Raw genomic sequence first — 19,122 nt, forward strand, 5'->3', positions numbered from 1 at the left:
ATAAAAAATGTTCAGTAAATTTACTTTTTCTATTGAGATAAAAATATTTCAGTGTAATAGAAGCTTACTAAGATGTGTCCATGGGCATTCAGAGGTGGGAACACTGCTTTCCTAAGTGTTTACATACTATGTTATTATGAGGCAACAAAGCCTAAAGGAATCAATAGACAAATGAAAAGCACAGTATTTACACTCCAGTAAAGCAAAGAGTTCAAATTTCAGTTGTGTCTTCCTTTGGGCGCCCTTGCCAATTTACTGACATTCTCTGTGAAGGTTTCCTCTCATACACATGGAGGTAATCGGAAGTGCCTCATACAGAGCTTGACACATGAGGATTTTCCACACAACAAGGTAAGTGTGATTATTAGCACCATGAATGTAAACAAAGCTGGAATCAGGGCCTCAAAATTTCAATCAGCGTGTTTTTTTTCTTTCACCTCTTGATGTATGAGACCTTGAATCACAGTGGTGTCTCCATAGCTCACATACTTTTCAGTTTCCACTTTTATTCAATGTCAGTAGCATTGAGGAGTCTTACTGTAAGCCTTTTAAGAAAGAGATGGAATAAAATCCTTGATTCTTAGCTGTTATTTGAATAAGCAGCTCCCTAAAAACAAAAACAAAAAACCAAATATCAAAAATTAAACCCTTAGTTTTTACTTTTTTCAGCTTAAAGTTGGAGATCATTAGTTGTTATCTGCATCCATGTTCAAATATGAAGAATGTCACATTGCCACAGTCCTGGGAGGGAGGGCCCTTGGGTTATTGTAAAGCTAGAAGGTTATGATGTATAGTTGAAGCTAATGAAGGGAGCCTTCCAGTCAGGATGTGGAGTCACTCCCTGTGGTGAGGTTGTTAAATGGCCAGGAATGAGACATGTCTATAATTAGAGAAGCATTAGGTGTTAGTGATCTCAGCGATCAGGGAGCCTGTACCCAGTGCACTAGTCAGGCTGACTATTTCCTCCATCAGTCAAAGTCAGAAGCAATGTAATGAGGGGCAGACTAGTAAATTCCACGGAGCTGCAACTATCTATTAAAAAGAGAACTAAAGTTTCTGAGGAATGGCTTTGGAAATGACACATGCTCAGAGCAAAACATGAAGATAATGCAGCGAAGCGACAGACAGAAAGGTAGCGCAAGAAAGAAAAAGAATTCCCCAAGCCACGAGGAGCAAATGAAGGGAAGTAATAATGCACATTTTCTTCCTTAATATTACTCTTTTTGGAAAATAGGAGAGTCAAAAACGTGCAAAAGGTCATTACACTTTTCTGGAAAATATATTTGTTAAAAGCATAGAAAAAATGTTGTCAGCAAGTCCAGCAGATTGGGGCTTCTCTTAATGCTAATCTTCCTTTTTTTTTAATAGAGGAGAGCAGCAAAATGGAGGATTATAAGGATAATTAATATCACTAAAACATTATTAATAAAAATACATTATATACATTAAAACATTTCTATTCTGTCTTATCTGGTTCCCATTCCTTAATGAAGTAGTGAAATACTATATTTTATATTTGAGTAAATTAAGTACCAGAGAGGATTGTCTATCCTTGAATCAGTTGCTTCCAGGTCCTGTGCTTCTAATAAATACATATAATATGCCTTTCTAAGATCTTATCTATGCCATATCAATGCAGGCAGGTCCTATAGTATTGTAACAAGCACTTAGAAGCTGCTTTTACAAAATTATTTAAGAGGCTAGAGAGATGACTCAGTGGTATCTGTTGACCTTCCAGAGGACCCGAGTTCAGTTCCCAGCACCTATATCATGTGGCTTACAACTTCCTGTAACTCCACTTGCAGGGGAGCTGATGCTGCCTTCTGGCCCCACCAGGCATTCACACATGTGCACCCCCCCCCCACTTAAAATAATCTGAACACCTACCTACTTGGGTCTATAGAAAATTAAAATCAGATTGAAGCCGGGCGGTGGTGGCGCACGCCTTTAATCCCAGCACTTGGGAGGCAGAGGCAGGTGGATCTCTGTGAGTTCGAGGCCAGCCTGGGCTACCAAGTGAGTTCCAGGAAAGGCGCAAAGCTACACAGAGAAACCCTGTCTTGAAAAACCAAAAAAAAAAAGAAAAAAAAAGCAGATTGAAAGCCTGGTGCTTCTGTCTTAATTTTGTACCTATATTTTGGCTGAAGACACAGAGGTAAATTATTCTTAATAATTATTGTCTTCCTCAGTCACATTGAATTTCAGAACAAACCCTCCCAGGACAGACTTTCCTTTCAGGTGAGGACAAATTAAATTATCTCTGAAGGCAAGGTTGCATGCTAAGCAATGAAAAGATCCATAATTTAAAAATTTCAGGCCAGATGGGCCTAGACGATGATGATGGGTCAATGATAGATAGGACCACACTTTCGCCAGGACTACTTGACTACCTCTTGCCTTCTATTTAAAGCTGAACCTCATGTCAGCACCTTGAAGATGGACTTTGGTCACTAGATCTCCTTAGTCATTCTTTTCATTGTGGCCACATCCAGGAATTCCTCTTTCTGCTTTTCATCATGGCTCATTACTTTAATTGGAATATAGGGACCAGTGGGTGAGTCTAGATTATGGGGTTTACTGGAGTAGACTTTCACTCTAAAAGCTCTGGTAGCAGTCAGTGTCTTAGGGTTTCTATTGCTGTGAAGACACACCATGACCACAGCAACTCTTACAAAGGAAAACATTTAGCTGGGGCTCACTTACAGTTTCAGAGGTTCAGTCCATTATCATCATGGTGGGGAGCATGGCAGTGTTCAGGCAGACATGGTGCTGGCTACACCTTGATCAGCAGGCAACAGGAAGTGGACTGTGACGCTGAGCAAAGCTTAAGCAAAAGAGACCTCAAAGCCCACCTCCACAGTGACACACTTCCTTTAACAAGGCCACACCTACTTCAACAAGGCCACACCTCCCAATAGTGCCACTCCCCATGAGCTTATGGGGGGCAATGACATTCAAACTCCCACAAACAAAAACATGATGCCTTGTGCTTCCTCCAGAAGGTCAGGCTGTATTCCTGTAAGTACACTCATGTATATTTGTTTGTTTATATTTGTGGAAATTAAGGAAAAATATGCTTTAAAAATGCCCTGTAAGGGTTGAGTTCACTTAGAACTAAGATATTAGGGACAGTGCAAGAACAGCGCAGGCCCCCCCCCCCCCACGTGCTTCTACCTATAGTACCTCGAGGACTCTTGTTCTGAGACCCCGACTGAAGGGGAGTCAAGATTCTTGACTTCACCACAGGAAAAACCAGTCTTGGATGCTGTGTTCATCCAAAACAGATGTGGAATTTATTAGGAAGCTATGTCAGCACAAAGAAGAGCTCAGGGAAAGACGAAGACAGAGTGTGGTGTGAGATCCTCAAGAGAGATAATCATGCTTAAGCTAAGTAAGCAGCAGTGTATTTGAGTTTGGTGGCCCTCAAGTGACTTCTCAGGGGGCTGATGAGGAAGGTTTTGTTTTCCAGTAAATGAGATAATAAAAGTGATTTCTGGTGTTCTTTGGATGCCATTACTGTTGATCAAGTAACCCTGGGTGGTAAGGATGGCACAGGAAGTTAAGATTTTGTGTGTGTCTCTGTGTGCATGTGTGTATGTAGGTATGCATGTGTACGTGTGTATATGAACACCAGAGGTCAATATCAGGTAGGCTCCTATCACTCTTTGTTTTATTTTTCAAACTAAATTTATTCTTTGACAATTTCATATATGTATGCAATACATTCTGATCTCACCCACCTCCTCCCCACCCCCACCATCAATCCTGCTTTCCCTACTTCATACTTTGTGTTTTGTTACTATTTTGAGACAGGCTGACTCACTGAGCTTAGAACTGATGGCTTAGTTAGACCAGATGGTTAGTGAGCTTGTAGGCTCACTACAGGCCTCCTCAAACCCTGGCTGAGGATTGCAGGTGTGTGTGCCGACACACCGACTTTTCTGTGTGTATCTGAGCACAGGCGAGCACACTTGCATGGCAGGCACTCTGCTGACTAAGCCATCTCCCCAGTGCGCTAAGATGTCTTTACTGTAAGCAAAAGCTTAGAGTGTTTGTGGGATTCCCAGAGAATATCTGGGAAAGGAGTCGCACTTGAAGGTCACGTAAGCTCAGCCTTTAAGCATGGTTCATTGATGTTTTAGAATTCTTATTTGAAGTATCTCTAAATAAAAGGGCTAGTGCCTCTATGCAGATGACCTTCATAGAAAATGTTAATTGTGCTAGAATTCTTGATTCAGCTGATCAGAGATGTCAAACAGACTCCCAGGTAAGGGTCTCCTTTTAAATATTTCTATAGTTTTCAATATTTTCTTTGTTAAATTATCTCTTCTGTTTACAATTTAAAAATTTGCATTTATGATAAACCAGAGTTCATCTACATCAAGCAGCACAAAAAATTTTAAAGGTGTTTTATTATTGGAATTTGAGCCTTTCACACATGTTAAATTAATTGGAGAATTGTTTACCTCCTGAACTTGGCATCTATAGCCAGGGAAGCTGGGAAACTCAGGCTAATTATTTGTAACTATTCTTGGCTGAATCCATGTACACCAGTTTATCATTATATCCAGAGGAATATAGTCTTTTCTGATTGATTCCCATATTTTTGGTGATTGTTTATGACTATGATCTTATGTCCCTGTTGACTATTATTATTTTTAATCTTGATTCCTTCAATTACCAAAAGAAATAAAAAAACCCTCCTTCTTTAAATATTTTGACTAGAGAATCCTGTATTTTGGCAGTGGAATTGCCAATTCTACAGGATTTTGTTTAAGGAAATAGATTCATAGTAGAGCCACAGAACGTGTCTCCTCATTTCTCTGTAAATGGGCGTGGTTTCTTTTGGGTCAGTTTTAATGGTTTTGTCAACCAGTCATCTGAATCACTAATGCTATTATTATAGGTCACCCAAGCGCTATTTATTTCACAGTCCTGTTCCATCAGGGAGAAAGAACTTCAGTTTCATACTAATTAGGCCAGCCATGTTTCCCCAGACACAGGCAATGCTGTGAGTGGCAATTTAACCAAAAATCAATTTGTGTGTGTGTGTGTGTGTGTGTGTGTGTGTGTGTGTGTGTGTGTGTGACAAGACAGTACAATTTAATGAAACAGAAAAGATATAATATTTTCTATGTAATATACAATATCTCTTTTGTGTCAGACAGGACACTTCAAAATTATTCCAGAGTGCTGCCGGGCGTTGGTGGCGCACGCCTTTAATCCCAGCACTGGGGAGGCAGAGCCAGGCGGATCTCTGTGAGTTTGAGGCCAGCCTGGGCTACCAAGTGAGCTCCAGGAAAAGGCGCAAAGCTACACAGAGACACCCTGTCTCGAAAAACCAAAAAAAAAAAAAAAAAAAAAAAAAAATTATTCCAGAGTGCTAAATCAACCTGAGAAGGTTTGTGTATGTGTGCATATACATACATATATATCATGTAAATATATATGACAAAACACATACACATATGATGTAGGTTTCTGACTCTTTATTAGACAAATTGTCAACAAACAGTATAGAATTGGTATCATTCCTGAGAGAATGTATCTGTTTGTTTGGCTGGAAGTTGAACCAGACATTACGAGAAGGCTACAAATACAGATTCATTTTGAAAAAAGAATAAACAAACAGACAATTGTGTGTTCGCTGGACATAAGCATTTTAGTAAGGACCACGAAGAGAACAACTCAATAACCTTACAAATGTATAAAAGGTAAAAATTCTGTGGCTAAAAATGCTCTCAGCCATAGTATTTATATCACCCCAGCGTCCCAAGGTTACGGATGCTGCTATTTTTAGATATCCTCAATTTCAGTACCACCAATTTTATCAGATGATTTGGTTTACTTGTAGGTGGGAACATTATGTTAAAATTGTTTTACTCAGAAAACAACAGCGGGTTTGTCTAAAGTTCATCTTCACAGATGCATATCAGAGGAGGGCTAGAAGGATAGTGCAGAAATCTACGCAGGTGAAGATCTCAGGACCACGGGAATATCGAATATGCCTTGTGAGAGGCAAAAGTGAAATGAAATGTGCTCTCTTTAGCACACCAAGAAATTCCCTGGCAAATCACACAAACTTGAAAGTGGTCCATCCAGGAAACCAGCCACGACACACAGGCAGCTGTGACAGTTAAACTTGGAGCTTTCAAAAATGTGCTTGGCTTTCTGAAGACTGGATCCTTTGCAGAGTGAGGAAACCAGGGCCTACAAAATAATCTGTCCTTTAAGACATAATAGTCAAGCCATCAGCCTCTAACTTGTGATGTGTTAATTTGCAAAAGCTCGACTGTTTGAAACCTTTATATTTGTGTGGGTATATCCTGGTCTCTGCCTAAGAAAATTAGCCAAAACTATGACATCAGGTTGAAAATGAATACTATAAATAGTTGAAAACTTGGCAGAAATTTAATAAAAAGAAGTGTAAGGTTTGTTTGTTTGATTTAATTTTTTTTTTGCTGTTTTTTATTTTTCAGAACAGGGTTTCTCTGTGTAGCCCTGGCTATCTTGGAACTCTCTCTATAGATCAGGCTGGCCCCAAATTCAGAGATCCACCTGCAATTGCCTCTCAGGTGCTGGGATTAAAGGTGTAAAGGCATGTGCTCCACTATGCCTGGCTAATTTTTTTTCTTTTTAGTATCGTACTAAACACAAGATTTATAATAGGTAGTAGTAAAGCTATATATTTGTGTGTTTTTTAATTACTGAAAAATTGGAAAAGAATTATTTTTTTCTAATATAAGAGCAGCATTTTTTTTTTTTTTTTTGGTTTTTCAAGACAGTTTTTCTCTATGCAGCCCTGGCTGTCCTCGAACTTGCTCTGTTGATCAGGCTGGCCTCAAGTTCACAGAGATCCACCCACTTCTGCCTCCCAAGTTCTGGGATTAAAGGTGTGTACCACCACCACCTGGCATGATTTTACTTTTTAATGGCTGAAAGTATTGTGTGTTTGAACCACATTTTCTTTTTCCGTTCATTTGTTGTTGAATAAATAGGCTTGTTCTATTTCCTAGATATTTTGAATAGTGCAACAATAAGTGTGGGTTTTCTAGTGTAAAGATTCAACATTTTTATTGTTTGAGACTTTCATACCTGCATGCATGTGTGTTTTTTTAATTTAAATTTTATTTTTTGGAAGAATTTCATATATGAGTGCTGTGGAATAATCCTTTTGTACACTGTGAAGATTGGTTTAATACACTTGGATTGGTTTAATAAAAAGCTGATTGGCCAGTAGGCAGGCAGGAAGTGCAGGAGGGACAACCAAACTGAGAATGCTGGGAGGAAGAAAGGTGGAGTCAGAGGAGTTGCCAGCAGATGCAGGGAGAAGCAAGATGGGCATGCCGTACTGAGAAGAGGTACCAAGCCATGTGGCAGAGCATAGATAAGAAGTATGGGTTAATTTAAATGTAAGAGTTAGCTAGTAACAAGCCTGAGCTATTGGCCAAGCATCTATAAGTAATAATAAGATGCTCTTGTGGTTATTTGGGAAGTGGCTGCCAGGATAGAAACTCCCCCTACACATGAGCACTGTATTTGCATCCATTTCACCATTCCCTCTCCTCCTTACAATTCCACCTATGTCCCCCTGAATCTCTCTCAAATTGATGATCTCTTCTTCTCAAGATTACTATTGTTACACACACACACACACACACACACACACAGCCAACGAAGCTCATTTAATGTTGCTTGTATGTACATATGTTTAGAGCTGACTACTTGAACACCTATCAGAGGACTCATCCCTGGAAAAAAAAGATTCTCCTTCTCTCAGGAGCCATTGATTGTCTTTATCTCTTCATCTAGGGGTGGGACCTTGCAAGATTTTCCTATCCACATTGGCATGTCGACTAGTGGTGTCATTATGCAGGTCTTGTTTAGGCAACAATATTGTTGCAATTTTTTGGGTGCAGCTTCCCTGTCATGTCTAGAAGACACTATCTAGAAGCAGGTTATCATGGTCCTCTGGCTCTTACAATCTTTCCTCCCTCTCTGTGATCTTCCCTGAGCCTTACATGTCGTGACTGCATTGTAGATATACCAACTGGTGCTGGGCATCTCATTGTCACTTACCCTCTGCATTTTGACTAGTTGTGGATCTGCAATGTTTCCATCTATGGCAAAAAGAAGTTTATTTGATGAGGGGAATGAGCTAACCTCACCTGGCTGAGCTGGTGCAAAGGCTTTGCACACAATATGTTTTGCTCTCAAGTTGACCTTATTCCCTTGGCATCAGTGATTCCTTCTCAACTTCATTTGTTCTTTCCCCCCACTAAGTCCATTAAGCACTGCCATTATATATTATGCCAGTGGGGTTGTTCTCCTCCTTTTCCCCACTAAGTCCTCACAGTACTGCCATTATGTGTATGGGGACAGGGGCAGCTACTAGAGCAGTGGTTCTCAACCTAGTGACCTGTAGCTTCAAAAATATTTACATTATGATTCATAATGATAGCAAAAGTACAGTTATGAAGTAGCAACAAAAATAATTTTGTGGTTGGGGCCCACCACAACATGAGGAACTGTATTAAAGGGTCAAAGCATTAGGAAGGTGGAGAACTGTTGCACTAGACCATGAGTAGCTTCTAGGTGGTCACATCATTGAAGAAACTGACTCTCCTCCCAGAAGCCATCAATTGCCTATGGCTCCTCAGCTAGGAGTGGGACTTCTTCCATCAATTGGGGTTTTGTTGGTTTTGTTTGGCTTGATCTTGAGCAAGCCTTGTGCATGCTCTGAGTTCATGTATTCAACTACCCTGTTGTGTCCTAAAAACACTGTTTTATTATAATTAATTAATTAACCAATCAATTGATTTTTTCATGTTTTTCCTCCCTCCCTCCCTCCTCTCCTCCAAGTTCCTCCCCCAACCTCCCCTTTTCACCCCCATCTACACCTCCTTTCACCTCATAAAAGGGCAGGACTCCCATGATCAGCCAGCCGTGACATATTAAGTTGCAGTAAGGCTAGGTACCTTCTCTCTTATTAAGGTTGGACTAGGCAACCCAGTAGGAGGAAAGGGTCCCAAAAGCAGGTAACAGAGTCAGAGACAACCCCCAGAATCCCACAGGAAGACTGGGCTACACAACTGTAACATATATGCAGAGGGCCTAGGTCAGTTCCATGTAAGCTTTCTGGTTAGTGGTTCAGTATCTATGAGGCCCCATGAGCACAGGTTAGTTGAGTCTTTGGGTTTTATTATGGTGTCCTTGGCCCCTTTGGCTCCCACAGTCCTTCCTCACCCTCTTCCACAGAATTCCTTGAGGTCTTTGTAATGTTTGGTTGTGAGTCTCTGCATATGTTTCCATTAGTTGCTGGGTGAAGCCACTCTGACGGCATTTGGGCTAGGCAACAATCTATGAGTATAGCAGTATAGGAGTCATTTCATTGACTTTTTTTTGCCAGTCATGTTTGGTTCTATTCTAGGTCTCTGGACTGTCCAGCCTCTGGGTTCTGGTCCTCCAGGCGGTGTCAAGGGTGAGCTTTCTCTCATGGTATGAGCCTCAAGCTGGACCAGTCATTAGTTGGCCACTCCCAAAATTCTGCACCACCTTTACCCCAGCATATCTTGTAGGCAGGACAAATTGTAGCTCAAATGTTATATGGGTGGGTTGGGGTAATAATCCCTCTACTGGAAATTTATTACCTGGTTATAAGCCAGGTCTGGCTCCATATCCCCCATTGCTAGAAGTTTTAGACAGGGTCACCCTCATAAATTCCTGGGAGTTTCCATTGCTTTAGATTTCTAGCTTGTCCCAGAGATGCCCCTGATTCCGGTTGTCTTTCCCAGTACTCCCTCCCTCCCTCCTCACCCCACCTGATCCCTCCTGTTCCCATGTCCAACCCCCACCCAGACCCCTCTCCACCTATGATGTCTATTCCATTTTCCCTTCACAGTGAGATTCACATGCCCTCCCACCCCTGGGGCCCTCTTTGTCACTTAGCTCCTTTGGGTCTGTGGATTGTAGAATGGTTATTCTTTAATTTGTGGCTAATAGCCACCTATAAGTGAGTATATATCTTGTTTATCTTTCTAGGTCTGGGTTAACTCACTCAGGATGATTCTAGTTTCATTCATTTGCCAGCAAATTTTAAGATGTCTTTGTTTTTAACAGCAATTCCATTGAGTAAATATACCACACTTTTAAAATCCATTCTTTGACTGATGGACATCTAGGTTGTTTGCAGTTTCTGGCTATTATGAATAAATCTGCTAAGAACATAGTTGAGCAGGTGTCCTTGTGATATGGTAGAGCACCTTTTAATTATATACCCAGGAATCTATAGCTGAGCTTGAGGTAGGTTGATTCCCAATTTTCTGAGAAACCACCATATTGATTTCCAAAGTGGCTGTATGCAGGGAACCATGGGCATACGTCACAGTAACTTTGAAGTCTCCAAAAAGAGGATGGGATTCTACAATGATGATTTCACATTGACTATGATAAAGCCATTAAATTGATTAATACCACCCAAAGATCGGCTTTGGACTGCAAACTGCTCAGGACAAATTTGAGATGGCTAGCTAAGATGATCCAACCTCACAGACTACTCCAGCAAGGACTTAGACAAGCCCTGCACTTTTCTATTATGCAGAGACTGGACAACAAATGATACAGCTAACTCTCCCAGGACTTGGCAATTAACCCCAACATTTTCTTTTCAATATTCCCTAAAGGTGCCTTTCCCTCCAGACAGCAGGAACTAATTTTAAGAACACAATGCCACATTCCCAAAAGGTGGAGTTGGTGGTTTTTGGTCTTTCAATGGGTTATGGATAATTGTCATTGTTTAGGATGGTTGGTTACAAGCTATTAATTGTTAGTGGTCAGAAAAAAAGCTACACAAGGAGATTAGATTCAGGATTCTTGTGTGGAAAAAAAAGAGAAAAGGAAAGAAAAAAGAGGATGTAGATCAGAAGTAGGTTATTGAATCTACTCTAAAAAAAGATATAGAAATGATGAATAAAGGATAGATTATTGAATCTACTCTGAAAAAGATAGAAATAATAGGATAAAAGGGAAGATTATTGAATTTATTCTGAAAAAAAGAATATAGATATAAGACAAAAGTTAGATTATTAAATCTACTTTTAAAAGGCAACTACTAGTTTTAAATATTTTTACATTGGATTGGATTTTTGTATATTATATACAGAATTTGTATTGGACTCACTAAAATAGGATAAATAATGAAAACTTTTTCCTGAATTTTTCAAATGTTAATGGACTGGACATTGTCAATGTAATTCTTGACTATATGTTGTATGTATTTATTGTATGTAGTTTTTCTTATATTAGTTATAACTTTTTTATTTTAGACAAAATGGGGAAATGTGGTCAATATATTGTGCATCCCAATAAACTTATCTGGGGGTCAGAGAACAGAACAGTCACCATATTAAACATAGAGCTTAGGCAGTGGTAGCACACGCCTTTAATCCTAGCATTCGGGAGGCCGAGATCTGTCTGGATCTCTGTGAATTCAAGGCCACACTGGGAACAGAGCCTGGTGTGGTAACACAGACCTTTAATTTTAGCACTTGAGATCTCATGTCTTTGCTTAGGAAGGACACATGCCTTTGATCCCAGGAAGCAATATGGCAGGACACAGAAAGGTATATAAGGTGTGCGGAAACAGGGAATCATGGTCTTAAGGCATGAGGACCAGGAAATAGAGGCTTTTAAGCACTTCAGCTGAGATCCATTCAGGTGAGGACCCAGAGGCTTTCATTCTGAGGAAACAAGATTTGTTGAGGAGTTGGTGAGGTAAGGTTGGCTGTGGCTTGTTCTGTCTCTCTGCTCTTTCAGAATTTACCCCAAAATCTGGCTCTGTTTTTTTTTTTTATTAATAAGACTGTTTAGCAGTTTATCCTACAGCTGTACAAGTTTTCACTCCCACTAGCAATGGAGGAGTGTTCCCCTTGCTCCACATCTTTATGAGCCTGAGCTATCACTTGTGTTTTTGATCTTAGCCATTCTGACAGGTGTAAGATGGAATTTCAGAGTCATTCTGATTTGCATTTCCCTGATGGCTATTGATGTTGAACATTTCTTTAAGTGCTTCTCAGTCATTTGAGATTTCCCTGTTGAGAATTCTTTGTTTAGACCTGTATCCCATTTTAAAATTGGATTATTTGGTTTTTGATGTCTAGTTTCTTGAGTTCTGTATATATTTTGGAGATCAGCCCTCTGTCAGATGTGGGGTTGATGAAGATCTTTTTTCCATTCTGTAGGCTGCCATTTTGTCCTTTTGACAGTGTCCTTTGCCTTACAGAAGCTTTTCAGTTTCAGATGGTCCCATTTATTAATTTTTAATCTGAGTGCCTTCACGATTGGTGTTTTGTTCAGGAAGTTATCCCCTGTACCAATGGGCTCAATGCTATTCCTCACTTTTTCTTTTATCAGGTTCAGTGTATCTGGATTTATGTTTAGGTCTTTGATCCACTTGGATTTGAGTTTTGTGCAGGGTGAATATGGAACCATTTGCATTTTTCTTCATGCTGACATCCAGTTAGAACAGCACCATTTGTTAAAGATGCTTTCCTTTTTCCATTGTATATTTTTGGCTTCTTTATCAAAAATCAGGTGTCCATAGAAATGTAGACTAATGTCTGGGTTTTAGATTTGATTTCATTGATCCCTACCCCCTTTTTGCCAATACCATGCAGTTTTGTAATAAAACTATTGCTCTGTAGTACAGCTTGAAATCAGGAATGGTGATACCTCTAGAAGTTTTTTTTTATTATTATAAAGGATTGTTTTAGTTATCCTGGGTTCCTTTTTTTCCATATGAAGTTGAGTATTGTTCTTTCAAGGTCTGTAAAGAATTGTGTTAGGATTTTGATGGGCATTGCATTGAATCTGTAGATTGTTTTTGGTAAGATGGTCATTTTTTTTCTATGCTAATCCTACCAATCCATGAGCATGGGAAATCTTTCCATCTTCTGATACCCTTTTCACTTTTTTTCTTCAGAGACTTTAAGTTCTTGCCATACAGCTCTTTTACTTGTTTGGTTAGAATTACACCAAGATATTTTATATTATTTGTGGTTATTGTGAAGGGTATTGTTTCCCTAATTTTCTTCTAAGCCCACTTACTGTTTATATATAGGAGGGCTACTGATTTTTTAAATTAATTAGTTAATTAATTAATTTTAGCTTATTTTGTCAGCTGCCTTGCGGTTGCCAGGAATTGTACTCAGGACCTCTGGAAGAGCAGCCAGTGCTCTTAACCTCTGAGTATCCAGCCACTTTGCTGAAGGTGTTATCAGCTATAGGAGTTACCTGATAGAACTTTTGGGGTTTTTTATGTGTACTATCATATCATCTGCAAATAGTGATACTTTGACTTCTTCCTTCCCGATTTATATTCATTTGATCTCTTAAACGTCAAGTACCATATTGACTAGATATAGAGAGAGTGGACAGCCTTGTCTTGTCTCTGATTTTAGTGGAATACCTTTAAGTTTCTCTCTATTTAATCTAAAAACACTATTTCATTGTAGTCATCTACTGCTTCTGGCTCATAAACTTTTTGCCCCCTCTTCCTCAATGATCCCTGAGCCTTGAGAGGAGAGGGCATGATATAGATGTCTCACTTAAGGATGAGTACATTGCAGTCTCTTGTTTTTTGAACAATGACTAATTGTGGGTTTCTGTGCTAATCACCACCTACTGCAAAAGGAAGCTTCTTCAATCAGAGTTGCAGTGAGTTAGTCCATGAGTATCATGATAAAGCCTTAGGATTCAGTTTAATAATATGTCCATTTAGCAGAATGATACTAGTCAGTTATACCCTGGTGCCTATTATCTATACAGTTATAGGTGTTTGGTCCCAGAATTAGTCCTAGCTTCTGGAGTGGGCCCTAAATCCAAACTGAAAGTGTTTTGTTGCTCCCATAACATTCATGCTGCTGTTGACCAGTGTGAACTGTCTGCAAGACCAATCATTATTGTAGCTTTCAGGATTCACAGATGGGTAACATTGATGAATGCTTTTCTCCTCTGGGAAGCAATGAATACTACCTTCCAGAGCTATGAAAAACAGCCAGTAGGGACAAAATTTCCAGGTTAATACCAGTTTTATTCCTCCGTGTTCCATGACTCAAGTATGTGATATCTTTAGCAATAGGGTATTGCTGTCAAGTCCTGGAAGGTAGGGAAGAGCAATGACAACAGCCTGCATGTTTGGGTGGTAGATGGGATTCCACTGACCAATACCTCTAAAAAAGGTAACACAATGGTGTCTTGGAGAGGTAATGCCCCTCCTTATAGGGTAACTGCATTTATATTCTTTATATTATGTACATATTTTAAGAAGCTTCTACAGTAGTAGGTTTCCACATGAGTTTTCTAATGATCTTTAGTGTTAGTTATCTGTCCCTATACTTCTTCTTCTTATGTCTCAACATATGTAAATCAATAAATATAATCCATCTCATAAATATATTCAAGGACAGAAACTACATGATCATCTCGTTAATTATAGAGAAGGCCTTTAGTGTTATATCTCCCCATATTTCCTCTTCTGATATTTCAACATACATAAATCAATAAATATAATCCACCACATAAAATATTCAAGGACAGAAACTACATGACCATCTCATTAGATACAGAAAAGGCCACTGACAAATACATTAGTTCATGATAAAAATCCTGGAGAATCTAGGGCTACAGATTATATATTTCAAGACAATAAAGGCAGTCTACAGCAGGTCCATAGCTAATGTCATGCTAAATGGGGGAAAAGCTCAAAGAATTTCTGCTGTAATAAAGAACAAGTATGCCCACATACTCCACTTCTGTTTTTTATAGTTCATAAGTATTAGCTAGATCAATAAGACAGATGTAGGGGTTAAAGGGGATATAAAAAGTAAAGGAAGAAGCCAAAGTATCCTTATTTGCACATGATATGCTTTTATACATAAAAGGCCCTAACAACTCCACCAGACAACTCCTACAGCTGATAAATGCATTCAGCAAAGTAACAGGATGCAAAATTAATACACAAAATTAGTCACCTTCATATACACCATCAATAAACATACTGAAAAAGAAGTCAGAGAAATAATCTTATTAATAATAACCTCAAAAGGCCGGGCGGTGGTGGCTCACGCCTTTAATCCCAGCACTCAGGAGGCAGAGCCAGGCGGATCTCTGTGAGTTCGAGGCTAGCCTGGGCTACCAAGTGAGTTCCAGGAAAGGCGCAAAGCTACACAGAGAAACCCTGTCTCGAAAAACCAAAAAAAAATAATAATAACCTCAAAAGATTAAAATATATTGGAATAAATCTAATCAAGGAAATGAAAGACTTGTACAATGACTACTGTAAGACACTAAAGAAAGACAGCAGGAGATAAAGCCCTCCCATGCCCACAGATTTGTAGATTTAATATTATGAAAATGGCCATTCAACTGAAAGCATTCTACAGATTCAATACATTCTCCTTCAGAATCCCAATGCGATTGTTCACAGAAAGTATAAAAGCAATCTTAAGTAGAGACACAAAAGACCAAGAATTTTTGACAAAGAGGTTAACAATACACATTGGAGAAATGACAGCATCTTCAACACATGATGCTGGTCAAACTGGATAGCTACATGTAGGAGAATGAAACTATATCCTTATTTCTTATTCTGTTTAAAACTCAACTCCAAGTGGACCAATGACCTCAACGTAAAAGTAAAAGCTGTTACCCTGAATATGATAGAAGACTCGGGACTACTTTTGACCTTAGAGGTATAGGAAAGGACGTTCTGAATAGACCCTAGTATCGTAGCCATTATGACAAACAATTAATGAATGGAGCTCATGAAACTAAAAAGGCTTCTGTACAGCAAAGACACCATCATTCAAGTGAAGAGGCAGCCCACTGAATGGGGAAAAATCTTTGTCAGCTATATATCTGACAGAGAGTTAGTATCTAGAATATATAAATAACCCAATAAAACTAATTAAACACTGGGGTGTGGAACTAAACCAAGTTCTTAAAAGAAATACAAACAGCTGCGGTGTATTTTAAAAAGTTCAACATTCTTGGTTAGCCATCAGGGAAGTGCAAACTAAAACGATTTTGAAATTTCATCTTACTTCAGTCAGAATGGCTAAGATTAAGAAAACCAAATGACAACAAATGATGGCATGTATGTGGGGGAAGGGAACATTTATTCACTGCCGGTGGGAGTAACAATTGGTGTAGCGACTATAGAAATCACTGTGAAGGTTCTTCAAAAGCTAGAAATAGATATATCAAATACCCAGCTATATAATCTTTGGGCCTATAACCAAAGGACTCAATATACTGTCACAGAGATACTTGCTCATCCATGTTTATTGCTGCTCTGTTCACAATAGCTAGGAAATAAAATCAACCTGGATGTATATCAACTGATAAATGGGTAATGAACATGTAGTACACTTATGCAATGTAATAATTATTCAGCTGTTTAAGAAAAATAACATTATGAAATCTTCAGGTACATGAATGGAGTTGAAAATAATTATTCTTATTGAGGTAATACAGACCAAGGAAGATAAATGTCACATATTCTTTTATATGTGGATGCCAGCTTTGAATCTTTGGATGCTGTATATAAAAGGAATTGGAGGACTTTGAAGGGAGGAGAGATGGAGTGTGGGAGAATGGATAATAACGAAGAGTTAACTTTTGAAGGCTCATCCTTTTAAACTGTGAATGACTATCACATGTTTTTCAAATATTTTAATACAGGTTTAGTCTTGGCATACTGTCCACTAAACAACAGAGTAAAATTGATACTCAAGGAAGACATGCTACTGTGTCTTAAATGTATGCATACATCCTAGTTGTAAATCAACTTGTTAAAGAGAGTGACATTAAGGGCAAACCATGATCAGAACATACTGTATGAAAAAGATATTTTCATTAAAAAGGGAATGAAATTAAATTGATGTCACCTTTTCATAAATAATGCATTCTATAAAATTGAGACAATATTCACAGCACTTACTAAAGGAAAACAAAAGTAGTTCAAGTTGGTGTTAAGGTAACCCCAAACTAGACACTGGAAGACTCTAAGTTGTAACCAAACCCACACTTGTTTCATGGCTTTGACCAAGCCAGGCAGTCTGTGGCCATGATTATGTATACAAACCGCCTACATCAGGTGTCATCTGAAGGTCAATGTGTTTATGCTAGCTGTTTTTGTTATACATGTAGAATGCCAGGCAGCCGTTCTGGGCATGGTGGTCAGAGTGGATGCCAGCACAGCTGTAATGAGCAGACTGCCAGAAACAGGCTGATTATATAGGCAAAATAGGCAGATGATACTATTTTGCGAGTGAATGGAACATGTTGGCTATAAAGATTCTAAAATCTTGTATTAACTATATAACTGATAATACAATTGAAGTGATTGTTGAAATTTCCAGTATGGATTATTTTATAGATAGGGCATACATGTCAACTAACAAGTAGCTATTAAGAAAACATATAGTGATGGAAGCTAGGCAATATTACAACATCACATCGATAAACTCTAAGTTCTTAATAAGTCTGCAAAAGCAGTTGAAATTTTATAAAAGTTTGGCAACCTTTAAACTTACTTGAAAGAGAGCACCAGTGATGTAGCTCAGGGGGTAAAGGTGTTAATGTGAAGCTGATGACCTGAGTTTAATCCCCAGAACCCAGAAGGTGAAAGGAGAGAAACAGTTATTAAAGTTGTCCTCTGACCTCTACATATATGCCATGGTATGCCCGCCCCCAAATACATATACAAATGTAATAAAAATACCCCAAAGGAATAAGAAGAAAAATCTGACTCAGAATATAAGTATAATTTTTATGTAAGATCTGAATTGTTAAAGATAAGCTCTTTTTAAAAAATTTTATTTTATTTTATTTTACAATATAATTTAGTTCTACATATCAGCCACGGATTCCCTTGTTCTCCCCCTCCCACCCCCCTCTTCTTTCCTCCAGCTCACCCTCCATTCCCACCTCCTCCAGGGCAAAGCCTCCCCCAAGGAAAGATAAGCTTTTAAACTTAGTGTATTTATTAGTAAAAAATATATCAGAAACCTATGTTTTAGTGTATTTAAGTCTGGCTTAAGATATGATGTAAGAAAAGTCTCCTATAAGACCATGGTAAATGAAGACCACATGAGAAGGTGAGAAGAGGAGGAAGCAGAGAGCTAGGGAGGCCCACGGAGATCCACAAAGATACCCCCGCAAAAGACTGCTGGCAATGGTCGCGAGACGGCAGGAACTGACCTACTCTGGTGATGGGATGGCCAGACACCCAGATAGTGGTGCCATAAACCCCATCCAAGGACTGAGGAATCTGAAGGCAGACATCCACGGCTGGGCCCCTGGTGGAGCACTGGGAGTCTAATTAGTGAGAAAGAAGAGGGTTTATATGAGCGAGAATTGTTGAAGCCAAGGTTGGATAAAGCACCGGGACAAATAACCAAATGAATGGAAGCACAGGATCTATGAACCAAAGGCTAAGGGGCCCCCAACTGGATCAGGCCCCCTGAACGGGTGAGACAGTCATTTGGCTTGATCTGTTTGGGAGGCAGCTGTGCATTGGTGCCAGGTCCTGGGCTCGTTGCATGAGTTGGATGTTTGAATCCTGGGACTTATGCAGGGACACTTGGCTCGGTCTGGGAGTGGGGAATGGACCTGCCTGGACTGAGTCTACCAGGTCGACCCCGGTCCTCGGGGGAGACCTTGATCTGGAGGAGGTGGGAATGGGGGGTGGGCTGGGGGGAGGGGTGGGCGAGAGGGGGAGAACAGGGGAATCTGTGGCTATTATGTTGAACTGAATGGTGTTGTAAAATAATAATAATAATAAATAAATAAATAAATAAATAAATAAATAAATAAACAAACAAACAAACAATGTGGAGCTTTCCTGAAAAAAAAAGAAAAGTCTCCTATAAACATAACCTATAGAACTTGACACAAAATTATAATTATACCTAGTAATAATTACAGCACATTGTTGCCAGCATTTTTAAAGTCATGAAGTTGTATTCTATATATGTATATGATGGAGGAGGTTGGCTCAGTAAAGTGAACATCAGTCAAAGTCTCCTCTTGTGAAAGTTCACTTAGTTCATCTACACAATG

General features: G+C 39.2%; 1 long non-coding RNA gene across 1 annotated transcript in view; it reads left to right on the top strand.

Annotated features, from left to right (window-relative positions):
* Window positions 1-212: 212 nt before the first annotated feature.
* The window catches only part of LOC143272474 (uncharacterized), a 57,571-nt gene continuing 38,661 nt past the window's right edge, over window positions 213-19,122 (top strand). Inside the window, exon 1 of the long non-coding RNA XR_013050090.1 lies at window positions 213-351. This is a non-coding gene — a long non-coding RNA (uncharacterized LOC143272474). The remainder of the gene's footprint in view (window positions 352-19,122) is intronic.

This window comes from Peromyscus maniculatus, chromosome 1 (assembly GCF_049852395.1).
Source record: "Peromyscus maniculatus bairdii isolate BWxNUB_F1_BW_parent chromosome 1, HU_Pman_BW_mat_3.1, whole genome shotgun sequence".
NCBI classification, from domain to species: domain Eukaryota; kingdom Metazoa; phylum Chordata; class Mammalia; order Rodentia; family Cricetidae; genus Peromyscus; species Peromyscus maniculatus.